This window comes from Oryctolagus cuniculus, chromosome 15, assembly GCF_964237555.1.
Source record: "Oryctolagus cuniculus chromosome 15, mOryCun1.1, whole genome shotgun sequence".
Classification (NCBI taxonomy): domain Eukaryota; kingdom Metazoa; phylum Chordata; class Mammalia; order Lagomorpha; family Leporidae; genus Oryctolagus; species Oryctolagus cuniculus.
The window spans coordinates 84,772,393-84,784,792 of NC_091446.1; the positions used below are offsets into that span (position 1 = coordinate 84,772,393).

A 12,400-nucleotide genomic window follows, 5' to 3' on the forward strand; every position below is an offset into this window, starting at 1 on the left:
GATGGACACTAGCTCCATGACTGACCCCAATATCACCCAATGCATCAAGCCTTCTTTTCCACCCAGTATCTAACATGGTTTAGGAAACCCACTTCACCCTGCTCTGGGTGACCTAGGACCATGGCCTCCAAGGTCCAAGCAGCATAGACAGAGAAGGCACACACGGACTCTCACCTGCTCATCACTGGTCACTGCCACTCACAATCCACTGGGCAGAACTGCAAGGGAGAATGGGAAATGTGGGCAGCACACGGAATAGCTGTGAGAGTGCTCTGTGCTCTATCTAGGCTGTGTGTCCTCGTGTGAGTGTGGCTGTGTGGATGTTGATGGGCTGCTGGGGTGTGTGTGTGTGTGTGTGTGTGTGTACGATGCCTTTTACAGCCCTTAGTGCCTTTCTACAACCCCTCTCTTGCTTTGCAGCACCTGGGGTGGTCAGCCTCCCACAGAGTCATGCACACAGTAGGTGCTTTATGCTATAAGGTGGGGCACTTCCTGCCCTGCTGCCCTGGAAATGCAGGAGCTGGTTGAAGTGGCCTCTGCACAGGGTCTACAGAAAACCATCCTAGCAGAGCCCAGCCACAGAGCCCTAGAGGCCTGAGCAGGGCCACGGCTCTGGGGGCAGAGAACCACTCACTATATGCAGCTCCAGACAAGTCACTGGGCCTTGGGCAACCAGCTGGGAGGGCCCAAGTCACCATGTGTCTGGGGCCGGATGCCATCGGATGCCCCATGTGTCAGGAGCTGCGTGGGAAGCAGACTTCTGTACAAAGGAACTGCCGGGCTCAAGATCTGGCAAACCCAGGAAGAGCAGAAAATGCCATGCACAGGTGGGCCAATCTCCTGCATCACCACACCTGTTGCACTGGGACTTCTCCCTGGGTCACATCTCTGCACTCAAGGGGCTTCTCAGGAACCCCCTGCCAGAGGGCAGAAGGACTGGGCCACACAGGAGTTGGTCCCATGTGTCGGTGCTAACAAGCGACACTCACGGGTAAAGGAAAATCCCCTCCTCCCGTGGACGGAGCTGCCCGCAGCCTCTGCAGGTGATCAAGGTCATCTGTAAGTCCTGATTCCTGGAGGGACGATGGCACTGCTGACAGGTTGGGATCCTCAGAGCAAGTGAGTGCAGATGCCCCTTGGATTACCTTGGGGCCACCCAGCTGAAAAATACCTGAAATTGAAAATGCATGTAATCCAGCACACTTACTGGTCATCCTAGCTGAGTGGCACGTCCCCATTAGCACCAGACGCATCTTCCTTTTCCTCCTCCCATGCGGAGGAACTAAAGCAAACTCCTGAGCTTGACAGATTACAGGACTCCAGTTGACAAGTACATGCTGCCTGCTTGTGACTTTCAGAGTCTGGCCTCGGGAAGCCCGCTGAAGTCGCAGAGCCATCTGGTCGGCATGGCCAGAGGAGGGAATTCATTGTAACAGAGTGTCAAGGGGTGAGGCTAACCAAGGGCAGGGATCAGCACTGGCTCTGGGTTCAGTGGGCGTCATCTTGGTTAATGAAACCCTGAAATCGCCTGACACGTAATTCACCTCTGTCAGATCCCCGCCAAAGAGCATTTTTTTAGCTGCTCAGTCTTACAGAACATCCTATTATGCCCTCCCCAGGATAAAATCAAGCCATCCGCAAGTTTCTCAAGAAACTGCACTGATGTCTAACATTGATAAAACATTATCTGTTATCAGACCACAGCCTCAACCGCTGACCTGCTGTCAGTTATGACCTCAGCCAGCCCAGCCTCCCTTCTGCACAGTTTCAAAGCCCAGACCACACTCCCTGCTTCCTGAGACGGCAGGCTGCCAGCCTCCTCACCCACCAGTGGGTTAATAAGCTGCTTCTTTCCCTCATCCTCAGAACTTGTCCCTTTGTTTTTCTGAATTGGGACTATTGGCAAGAACTGGATTTCGTTAACAGTGACACAGCACACTGCAGAGTTTAAGGGGCACTCTCTTGGGACCACTGGGAGCTGCACCCACTCACTGCCCCTGCCCAGTGCCATGAAAACGGATGACAGCATATGGCAGGGGACACATCGAAATTGAAAGCACAGTTTCTACTGGATGTGTATTGCTTTCACACCATCATAAAGTTAAAACAAATACAAAAACACACGTTGAACACCTGCAAAAGGTTGGTGTGGAGGAGAGACTGGCCTCTGTCACCACCTCCTTCAGTGACAGCCCCTGCCCCCAGGGCGTCTGTGCTCACCGTCAGATCAGAAGTCCTGGTCCAGGGGTGGCTGGGTGGTAGTCAGGAAGCTTCCATCCAAGTGAACATAACAGAGTCCACACACTGCAATTCTCACCCAGACACCCTGGCGCAAAACGGCCAGCTGGCAAACAGAGGAGACGTTGATAGGAGTGGCGAATCCTGTCCCTAGTAGAGTTTTCCTATACAGTGGATCCAAGGAGGAGTTGCATGTAGAACCCAAGTGATTGGCTGGTATGTCTCTTGGGGCATCCAACTGGACTTTTGCATTAAACATCTACAGGGGTTATACCCAGATACCTTGATCAGTTGCAAAAGTTGCAAAAGATAGATAGGCTGGCGCCGCGGCTCACTAGGCTAATCCTCCGCCTGCGGCGCCGGTACTCCAGGTTCTAGTCCCATTCAGGGCACCGGTTCTGTCCCAGCTGCTCCTCTTCCAGTCCAGCTCTCTGCTGTGGCCCAGGAGCACAGTGGAGGATGGCCCAAGTGCTTGGTCCCTGCACCCCATGGGAGACCAGGAGAAGCACCTGGCTCCTGGCTTCGGATCAGCACAGCACACCAGCCATAGTGGCCATTTTGGGGGTGAACCAACAGAAGGAAGACCTTTCTCTCTGTCTCTCTCTCACACTATCTAACTCTGCCTGTCAAAATATATATATATATAAATATAGATAAATAGATAGAGATAGATATGATAGATAGACAGACAGACAGACAGACAGCTGATGGTTAATCCTATTAGTTCTATTTCTCGGGAGAACCCTGACTGATAAACCAGTCTCAGACATATCACCCATTCCCAACTATGGCCTGAACAATATATCTGTCACTGCCAGCTTCCTGGTTACTCCCCTCTCCCCCGAGTGCTATTGCCATCCTGAGTGACTATGCAACGTTCAGGTCCTACCCCTTGGGTTCTCGGTCCTGGGTCAGCTCACTGCCAGGGACCTTCCCTGGCGTCCCCGAGGACTGCCACTGGGGATGGCTGCTCATTCACTTCCCACCCCTCAGCCTCCCGTACTTCCCTCACTCCAGCACTCCCACCACACCAGCGCCTTAACACCATCGAGACCTTCTGGCCCAAGAACCCCCTACTATCTCTTTGTCTGGCAGCTCCCACTCATCCTCCGAGCTCCCACTCGCCCTCTGTTGTCCTTGTATTTTTTTAATTCAATGTTTCAATCCAGTAAAGATTTCACGGAACAATACATCTATCACACTCGCCAACTTCCACAATTCTCTAGTTCCTCTCTCTTGCTTCTCCACAAAATCCCCCTCAGAATGCATGCATCCTGTAGCTGTCTTGTGCTGGCATCCCGGGTGCTAATCACTGTGAGAGAGAAACCACAGCGCTAAACAATTCGGTACCATTATCGTAGCTGGCAGCATGGACTGTGTACTTAATCCCTGCCAGGCATCATACAAAAATGCATTGCATAGATTAGCTCACCCTGCCTCCTACATCATGCTGGAAACCTGCCCGGAAACTCTGTCCTCAAATCTCTTGAAACTCACTCTCATCCGAAAACTTTCTCCCCTGCTGCCCAAAAAGAATTGAAGTCATCAATTAAGAGCTCAGCAGAAGTCTTGCCTTACATCTCAGTAGCACTCGATAGAAGAGACCCCGCCCCTCTCATCCAGGCACCCTCTGTCTTCCCAGCCCCACAGTCTGCTGGGTTTCCTTCCTCTTTCTGTTACCTCCCGTGTCCATCTACTCATGCTTGTTGCTGACCTCCAGTATCTTTAGAATATCCCCTTCTCTCCAGATTCATTCTTCCTTGGTTATCTCTTGAAAATGTGTGGATTAGGGCCGGCACTGTGGCGTTGCAGGTTAAAGCCCTGGCCTGAAACCCTGGCATCCCATATGGGCACCAGTTCTAGACCCAGCTGCTCCTCTTCTGATCCAGCTCTCTGCTATGGCCTGGGATAGCAGTAGAAGATGGCCCAAGTGCTTGGCCCCTGCACCCACGTGGGAGACCTGGAAGAAGCTCCTGGCTCCTGTCTTCAGATCAGCACAGCTCCTGCAGTTGTGGCCATCTGGGGAATGAACCAGCGGATGGAAGACCTCTCTCTGGCTCTACCCCTCTCTGTAACTCTGTCTTTCAAATAAATAAAATAAATCTTTAGAAAAGAAAATGTGTGAACTGCCTTACCATCACATACAAAAATTAGTCTCCAGTACTTCCAAAGAGCAGTAAAGCAAAAAGAAAGAAAATTACTCTCCAATTAGATGCTTTACCCAGATTCCGTCCTAAGCTCAGACTTACTCAACATTTCCACTTGGATCCAACCAGCCTGGAGGAGAAAGCAGAACAGATCTCTCCACATCCACCTACTTCTCTGCCTCTGCCCCGCCCCCAAGTCAGCAATTGGGTCGCACCCTTGTCTCTCACTCTCCCTCACCATCTACCCATTTCTGCCAGTCACTAGTTCTGTAGCCTCCAATTCTCTGAAAGTTGTCCACTGCTCTCGTGCCCACTGCCATTCCTGTAGGCCAGAACACTATCCTTCAACTGCAAGAAACTTCTAGTCAATCTACATGCCTTCAGTTATGCCTGCATTAAATTTAATGTACTGGGGCCAGCGCGATGACATAGTAGGTTAAGCCTCTGCCTGTGGCACCAGCATTCCATATGGGCGCCGGTTCGAGTCCTGGCTGCTGCTCCTCTTCTGATCCAGCTCTCTGCTGTGGCCTGGGAAAGCAGTAGAAGAAGGCCCAAGTGCTTGGGCCCCGCACCTGCGTGGGAGACAGAATGTGAGTGACAGAGCACCCATAGCCTTTGGGGTGGGGGAGGGTGGTGACCACCACTCACGCCCTAACCCAACAGTGAGCTGGACAACACTCCACTTTTCAATATTCTCTGTGTCCCAAAACACAGGTTTTGTTCCATTTTCATGGAGGCTTGTTTAGCTCATTCAAGCCTAATTTCATTGATGTAATTCTCATATCTGTCATATGGAAACAACTCATGGATCCCTCCTCTTGTCTTCAAAGACACGGGATACTGGGCCAGACGGCACAGCGGCCTGTGAATGCTAGGGTGGAGGCCCAGCCCGCGCTGAGAAGCGATTACAAGACTGCTCTCAAAGGCGCTGACGACAGGGACTGGACCCGCCGTCTGCCTTCCCATGAGGAAGCCGGGCAGAGTGGGCGAGCAGGAGTCTGAGCTGTCTCTCACATGCACATACCACAGCCACAAGGAATCCGGGGACATTAGCAAGTGACACCCAATCAGCCTGTCACCCCTGAGCTCTGACATGCCTGGGTGTGAAATCTCCGTACCATGTCACAGCGCACTGGGAACGAGGCCCACCGGGGACGCGGTGGTGACCTCCCCGCATCACACATGCTGCCCCTGTCTCCACACGGCCTCGCATAGACCACAGATTAAAGCCGCTCTTGGGATCCACTGCTACGGCAGCGTAGGAAATGTTTGCCCAGAACGCCTGCCACAGATGGGTCACGTCAGTGGCGGTGCTGCCTGGGGACGCCCCTCGGTGAGGCACAGGCGGGATCGGTCTGGGGCCCCGGAGTCACCCCCTACAGGAATTTGCTGGCAACCGCAGAGTCACAGTCTGTAATAACTGGCCGTGCAGCAGGGCCCGAGTGTGCGTGGTACGGTTCTTCTGGAATGAGAAGAGGTGGTGCCCGGGGACAGTGGAATGCTTTTCCAAAAAAAAGCGTTGACTTGCAACTATGGCCTGGTGACTTCTGAGGATCTCAGCCCACAGCCCAGAGTCTGCGGAGGGGCTGGAAGCACCGAGAGTGGCCGCAATCTTCTCACCTCATCTTACACTTCTCTGCAGGTCGGGCCACAAAGGCACTTGGGGGTCCACCTGCTAGGCAAGCAAGGGCCTGCTTGTTTGTTTCTTAGGTGAAATAGATTCATAATTCCCACTTCACAGACCTAAACAGAGTCTGCCGCAGTCTTTTATCCCGTGTCCTAAGGAGACAAAGCAGTGGAAAGATTTAAAAAAAAAAAAAAAAAAAGGCAAAACATCAAGAACATTTTCCCTGCTGCACTATTTTGATTTTCCAATTCAAGCAGAGCTGGCCCTATTCAAAGGCAAATGTATTTAAGATCTGGGCCCAGCGCCGCAGCTCACTAGGCTAATCCTCTGCCTGCAGCGCCGGCACTCCGGGTTCTAGTCCCAGCTGGGGCACTGGATTCTGTCCCAGTTGCCCCTCTTCCAGTCCAGCTCTCTGCTGTGGTCCGGGAGTGCAGTGGAGGATGGCCCAAGTGCTTGGGCCCTGCACCCACATGGGAGACCAGGAGGAAACACCTGGCTCCTGGTTTCGGAGTGGCACAGCACCAGCCGTAGCGGCCTTTTGGGGGGTGAACCAATGGAAGAAAGACCTTTCTCTCTGTCTCTCTCTGTCTGTAACTCTACCTGTCAAATAAACAAATAAAAAAATCTTTAAAAAAATGTATTTAAGATCGCGCACACAGTTCAGTGTTAAATGAAGCCCAACCACGGGAGGAAGCAGAATAGAGAGAGGAGAGATGTGAATAGGGCAGGAGAGGAAAGCAGGCTCTGTGCAAAAGGCAGAAGCAGGGACCAGGGCAGATTCACTCCAGGAACACAGAGAAGAAACACAAAACGCGTGACAAGGACAGTCGTAGGCAAATAACGAAAGCGAAGTGGCGAGACTGATAATCGCAGACATAAAGCAGAGAGAAAACAGAAACCTAACTGGAAAATAGTGAGGATGCCTAAAGATCAGACCAGAAGAAAAACTTACAAAATGCAGGACATGTTCGGTTCCAGCAGGGTCTTTCCAACAAAGAAATCATAAACAAAATGCAGAATCTTCACATGTTGAGAGAGGGAGAGGAGAAACGTCAAGTGTTGTCCCACACAGCTGCATCCTAACAAGAAAGCCGTTATCTGATTATTAGCTAACGCTCCTAATCAGAACACAGGGAAGCGGTAGAGATGTCGGGGAGATGTGTGGCTCCAGAGTTCTGTGTCTTCCCCCTGGCACGTGTCTGCTGTGATAAAAATACATTCTAAGAGAGGAAAGTCATCGAATGTGAATGACCCGTGTAGCTTGTTGAAGACATATCGACCAAATAAAAATGAACTAATTAGAAGCATGATGATGACACAACTGACAGTGAGCAGTCAGCCTAGTGAATCTTCAGTGCTCGTACAAGAGGATTTGTATCTTAAGTAACCTCCGTGGGTCCAAGAACAAAGCTCAGAGTATTTATAGTAACATGAAAATATCCAGCAGCAAGCAAGATAAAACTCACAAGTCTGGCATCCTACAAAAATGTTATCAGACATGCAGAGAAGTAAGAAGATACAACCCACAGTGAGAGGGGAAAAAATCAATTAGCTAAGCCTGGCAAAGAAATGAAACAGACCAGACAAGGATGTTTAAAAAATAATGTTGCAACTTATGTCCAGATACTCAAGAACATAGAAGAAAGATTGAACATATTTAGAGACCTGGAAGATACGAAACCAACAAAATTTAACCTGTAGACATGAAAACTACAATGAGTGAGATGAAGAATGTGCTGGATGCCGTGAATGGCAAATTAAACATTGCAAAAGAAAAGATGATTGCGCCTGGACACATGGAAATGGGAGCAATTCAAAGAGAAACGCAGAGAGAAAGGCAGGTTTCAAAAATGAAATGGGCATTTAGTGAGCCACGGGAATAGCACCAAAGGCTTTTTTTTTTTTTTTTTTTTTGACAGGCAAAGTTAGACAGTGAGGGAGACACAGAGAGAAAGGTCTTGCTTCCATTGGGTCACCCCTCAAACGGCCGCTACAGCCAGCACACTGCACCCATCCGAAGCCAGGAGCCAGGTGCTTCTTCCTGGTCTCCCATGCCGGTACAGGGCCCTAGGACTTGGGCCACAGCAGAGAGCTGGACTGGAAGAGGGGCAACCGGGACAGAATCTGGCACCCCAACCGGGACTAGAACCCAGTGTGCCGGCGCTGCAGGCAGAGGATTAGCCTAGTGAGCTGCGGCGCCAGACACCAAAGGCTTTTGAGTTCCAAAGCAAGCAGGTAGGAGACAAAAAATATGTGAAGAAATAATTTCTGGAAACGTTCCAAGTGTTACAAAAATTATAAACTGACATTCAAGAACCCCTATTAACTCCAAGAAACATAAAGAAAAACTGCATGAGAGGTTTTCATTGTCAAATTGCCAAAAAATGTGCAAAGAAAATTCTGGAAGCCACCAGGGGAAAAGAAGACGCACCAACACCAACATAAGGATGATGGCAGATTTTATTTCTGCCAAAAACTGCAACTTAGACGACAGTAGAATAGCATCTTAAAAGTGTGGGAGGAAAAAAACTTTCGGTCTAGAATTTTTTTAACCAATATGTTTTGTTTTCAAAACTTATGGGGGAAAATTAATTTTTGAGTATACTAGATCTGCAAGAACCCATCACTAGCAGACGCAAGTATGAGAATACAAAGGATATCTTTCAAGAGGAAGGAAAACAGCAACAGATGTAAATTTCGATCTACACAAAGGAATGAAGAACTCCAGAAATAGAAAGCATATAGGAAAAACTAGAGTTTCCTATTATTCAATAGTCTTAAAAAGAGCACTGAGTATGTCACATAATAAGATAGTATGGAACTCATAGTACTTGTAGAAGTAAACTGTGGCCGTAGCTGCATAGAGGCTGCCAGGAAAGAAATGGAAGGATGGAAGTAGAACCTCCTGAGACTCTTGGGTTGCATGCAAAGCAGTGTAATATCAGCCGGCGCCGTGGCTCACTAGGCTAATCCTCCACCTGCGGCGCAGGCACCCCAGGTTCTAGTCCCGGTTGCCCCTCTTCCAGTCCAGCTCTCTGCTGTGGCCCGGGAGTGCAGTGGAGGATGGGCCTCTGCACCCGAATGGGAGACCAGAAGAAGCACCTGGCTCCTGGCTTCGGATTGGTGCAGCACACCGGCAATAGCGGCCATTTAGGGGGTGAACCACCGAAAGGAAGACCTTTCTCTCTCTTTCTCTCTCTCTCTCACTGTCTAACTCTGCCTATCAAAAAAAAAAAGGCAATATAATATCACTTGCAAGTACACTGTGCTCAATTAAGTACTTATACTACAAATCCTAAAGGAATCACTGACCTAAAATATCACATAAGATGGCCACATGCTAACAAAGATGAAGTGAGTTGTTTAAAAACATCAGTTACCCTGAGAGAAGGAACAATAAGAGAGAACCAACAACAGATGAGGCACATAGCAAACAAATACCAAATAATCATATGAGAAGCAAGGGGTCTAAATCATCAATTAAAAGTCAAAGATGTAAGAAGGGAGAAAAAAAAAAAGCAAGACCTAAGCATATGCTAGCCATCAGAAACACATGTTAAAGAAAAAGAATCAGAGACGGAAAGTACTGGGAAAACACACACAGAGCTAACGCCAACCAAAACAAAGTGGGAGGAGCATTTGCTCCGTCAGAATCTGAGATCCGCAAACACCTGTCTCCACAACTAATAGAATAAGTAGGAAGGAAACCAGTTGCGATGGACAGCACCTGCTACCCAGCGAGGGCCGCATCCGTTGGCTGTCCTAGGGCCGTGGGGAACACGCACCATCCATCACACGCCCTCTGCTGCAGACGAAGTCTCAGTGAACCCGAGGGCTACGATCAGATGGGTCTTCTCTGACAGCAGGAAACTACTTCAGCGGGAAGCAGCAAACTAGACAAAGCCAGCAATGTGGAAGGATCGCTAAGACACTTCTGAACGATTCACGAGCAAGGGAGGAAGCGGAACGTAAATTATGAAGAATTTTGAAGTGATTAAAATGAAAACACAATGGCAACAGTAGTCAACACTTACCTGATCTGCTTGCCAGCTGGTCCTGCTCTCTCTCAAAAGGAAAGAAAAAGAAGGGCCGGCGCTCTGGGGTAGCGGGTAAAGCCGCTGCCTGCAGTGCCGGCATCCCATACAGGCGCTGGTTCGAGTCCCAGCTGCTTCCCTTCCAATCCAGTAATCTGCTAGCTCTCAAAAAAAAAAAAAAATTGCGGAATGCAGCTAAAGCAGAATCTGAGGACATTTTGCAGTGCTAAATGCCTATATTACAAAAATAAGAAAGGTTGGGGGCCGGTGTTGTAACACTTGCTTAGATCCCCGCTGCTCTGCTTCCTATCCAGCTTCCTCTAACGCGCCTGGGAAGTGTCAGGTGATGGCTTCAGTGAGACACCCAGGTGCAGTTCCCGGCTCCTGGCTTCAGCCTGGCCCAGCACCAGCTGTTGCAGGCACTGGGGAGTGAATAAGTGGATGGAAGATCTCTCTGGCTCTGCCTCCCTCTGAATCTCTCCCCACAACCCCAACCCCATCATTCTGCCTTTCAAATACATAAATAAATCTTTTTTGTAGATTTTGTTTATGTATTTGAAAGTGAGAGTTACACATAACGAGGAGGAGAGGTAAAGAGAGAGAGAGGTCTTCCATCTGCTGGTTCACCCCCAATCGGCCGCATCAGCCGGAACTATGCTGATCCAAAGCCAGGAGCTTCTTCTGGGTCTCCCACGTGGGTGCAGGGGCCCAAGCACTTGGGTCATCTTCCACTGCCTTCCTGAGCCACAGCAGAGAGCTGGATTGCAAGTGGAGCAGCCAGGACTCAAACCGGCACCCATATGGGATGCCGGCACTGCAGACAGTGGCTTTACCCACTACACCACAGCACCAGCCACAAATAATTTTTTTTTTTTGACAGGCAGAGGTAGTGAGAGAGAGAGAGAGAGAGAGAGAGAGAAAGGTCTTCCTTCTGTTGGTTCACTCCCCAAATGGCTGCTATAGCCAGCGTGCTGTGCCTATCCGAAGCCAGGAGCCAGGTGCTTCTTCTGGTCTCCCATGTGGGTGCAGGGCCCAAGCACTTGGGCCATCCTCCACTGCACTCCCGGGCCACAGCAAAGAGCTGGCCTGGAACAGGGGCAACCGGGACAGAGCCGGTGCCCCAACCGGGACTAGAACCTGGTGTGCCGGCGCCACAGGCGGAGGATTAGCCTAGTGAGCCGCTGCGCTGGCCACAAATAAATCTTTTTAAAATGAAATAAGAAAGGTCACAAATCAGAGACACCATCTCTCACATTAAGTAACTAGAAAAATATTTCAAAAAATCATGTTCTTCACGATAAATATGTACAAGTTTGATTTTCCAGTTTAAATAATAAAATTTTAAAAATCATTTAAGACACAGTACTAAAAAAAGAAGCTAGGAAAAAAAGAGGAAAAGGAATGCAAAGGAAGCAGAAGAAATGGAATAAAAAAGATGGGAGAAGAGATGGATAAAATAGGAAAACAATGCTAGAAAATTAATACGACCAGGAACAGCATTGTGGCATACGCCACTAAGTTGCCACCTGTGACTCTGGCATCCCCCATGAACACCAGTTCTAGTCCCAGCTGCTGCACTTCTGGCCTAGCTCTCGCTATGGCCTGGGAAAGCAGTGGAAGATGGCCCAAGTCCTTGGGCCCTGCACTCACATGGGGACTCCAAAGAAGCTCCTGGCTCCTGGCTTTGGATCGGCCCACTTTCAGCCATTGCGACCATTTGGGGACTGAACCAGTGGATGGAAGATTTCATCTCTCTTTCTCACTCACTCTCGTTCTTTCTGTAACTCCCTTCAAATAAATAAATAAATCTTTAAAAAAATAAACAAGTTTTCAAAAAGAAAAGAAAATTAATAAAGCTAAGAACAGAATGTTTGAGGAGATGTAAATATCAATAAACTTCCATGCAGAAGATCAAAGGGAAAAGAGAAGACACAAAATCTTCAGTATGTGGGACAGGAGTGGTTCCATCAACACCTATTGTGTACACGTGGGAAACAGCCCATGTGTTCTCCCTAAAAATGGTGGCACCTATCTCCACCTGCTGCACCCCAAAGATGCCCCCCGGGCAGCACCAGAGCTTAAAGAGGAGATCAGGGTCACAGAACAGATTTTTTTTTTTGGGTGCCATCTCAATTTTGAAAGGCCATGACCTGTGCGCACAGTCACAGAGACACAGCTGAACAAACGCCCACCCGCATGCTGTCGGAACTCTGGGGCTTGTTAACAATGAGCTCATTTCGCTTTAACAATGAAACAATCAAGCTATTTTAGAAGCATTAATCTTCAGATGAGAAATCCACGTTAGTAAGGGTGCGGGCAATGCAGAGCACACATTGTAGTATTTACCACTGCTT

The 12,400-nt window shown here is 49.2% G+C and overlaps 1 long non-coding RNA gene across 1 annotated transcript; it reads right to left on the reverse strand.

Moving 5' to 3' along the window:
- Nucleotides 1-1,946: 1,946 nt before the first annotated feature.
- On the reverse strand, nucleotides 1,947-7,338 carry LOC127488307 (uncharacterized). The gene is made up of 3 exons (XR_007915981.2): nucleotides 6,965-7,338; nucleotides 6,006-6,164; nucleotides 1,947-4,957 (listed from the first exon to the last, which is right to left on the reverse strand). It is a non-coding gene; the product is annotated as an uncharacterized lncRNA (long non-coding RNA).
- Between the last annotated feature and the right edge of the window lie 5,062 nt (nucleotides 7,339-12,400).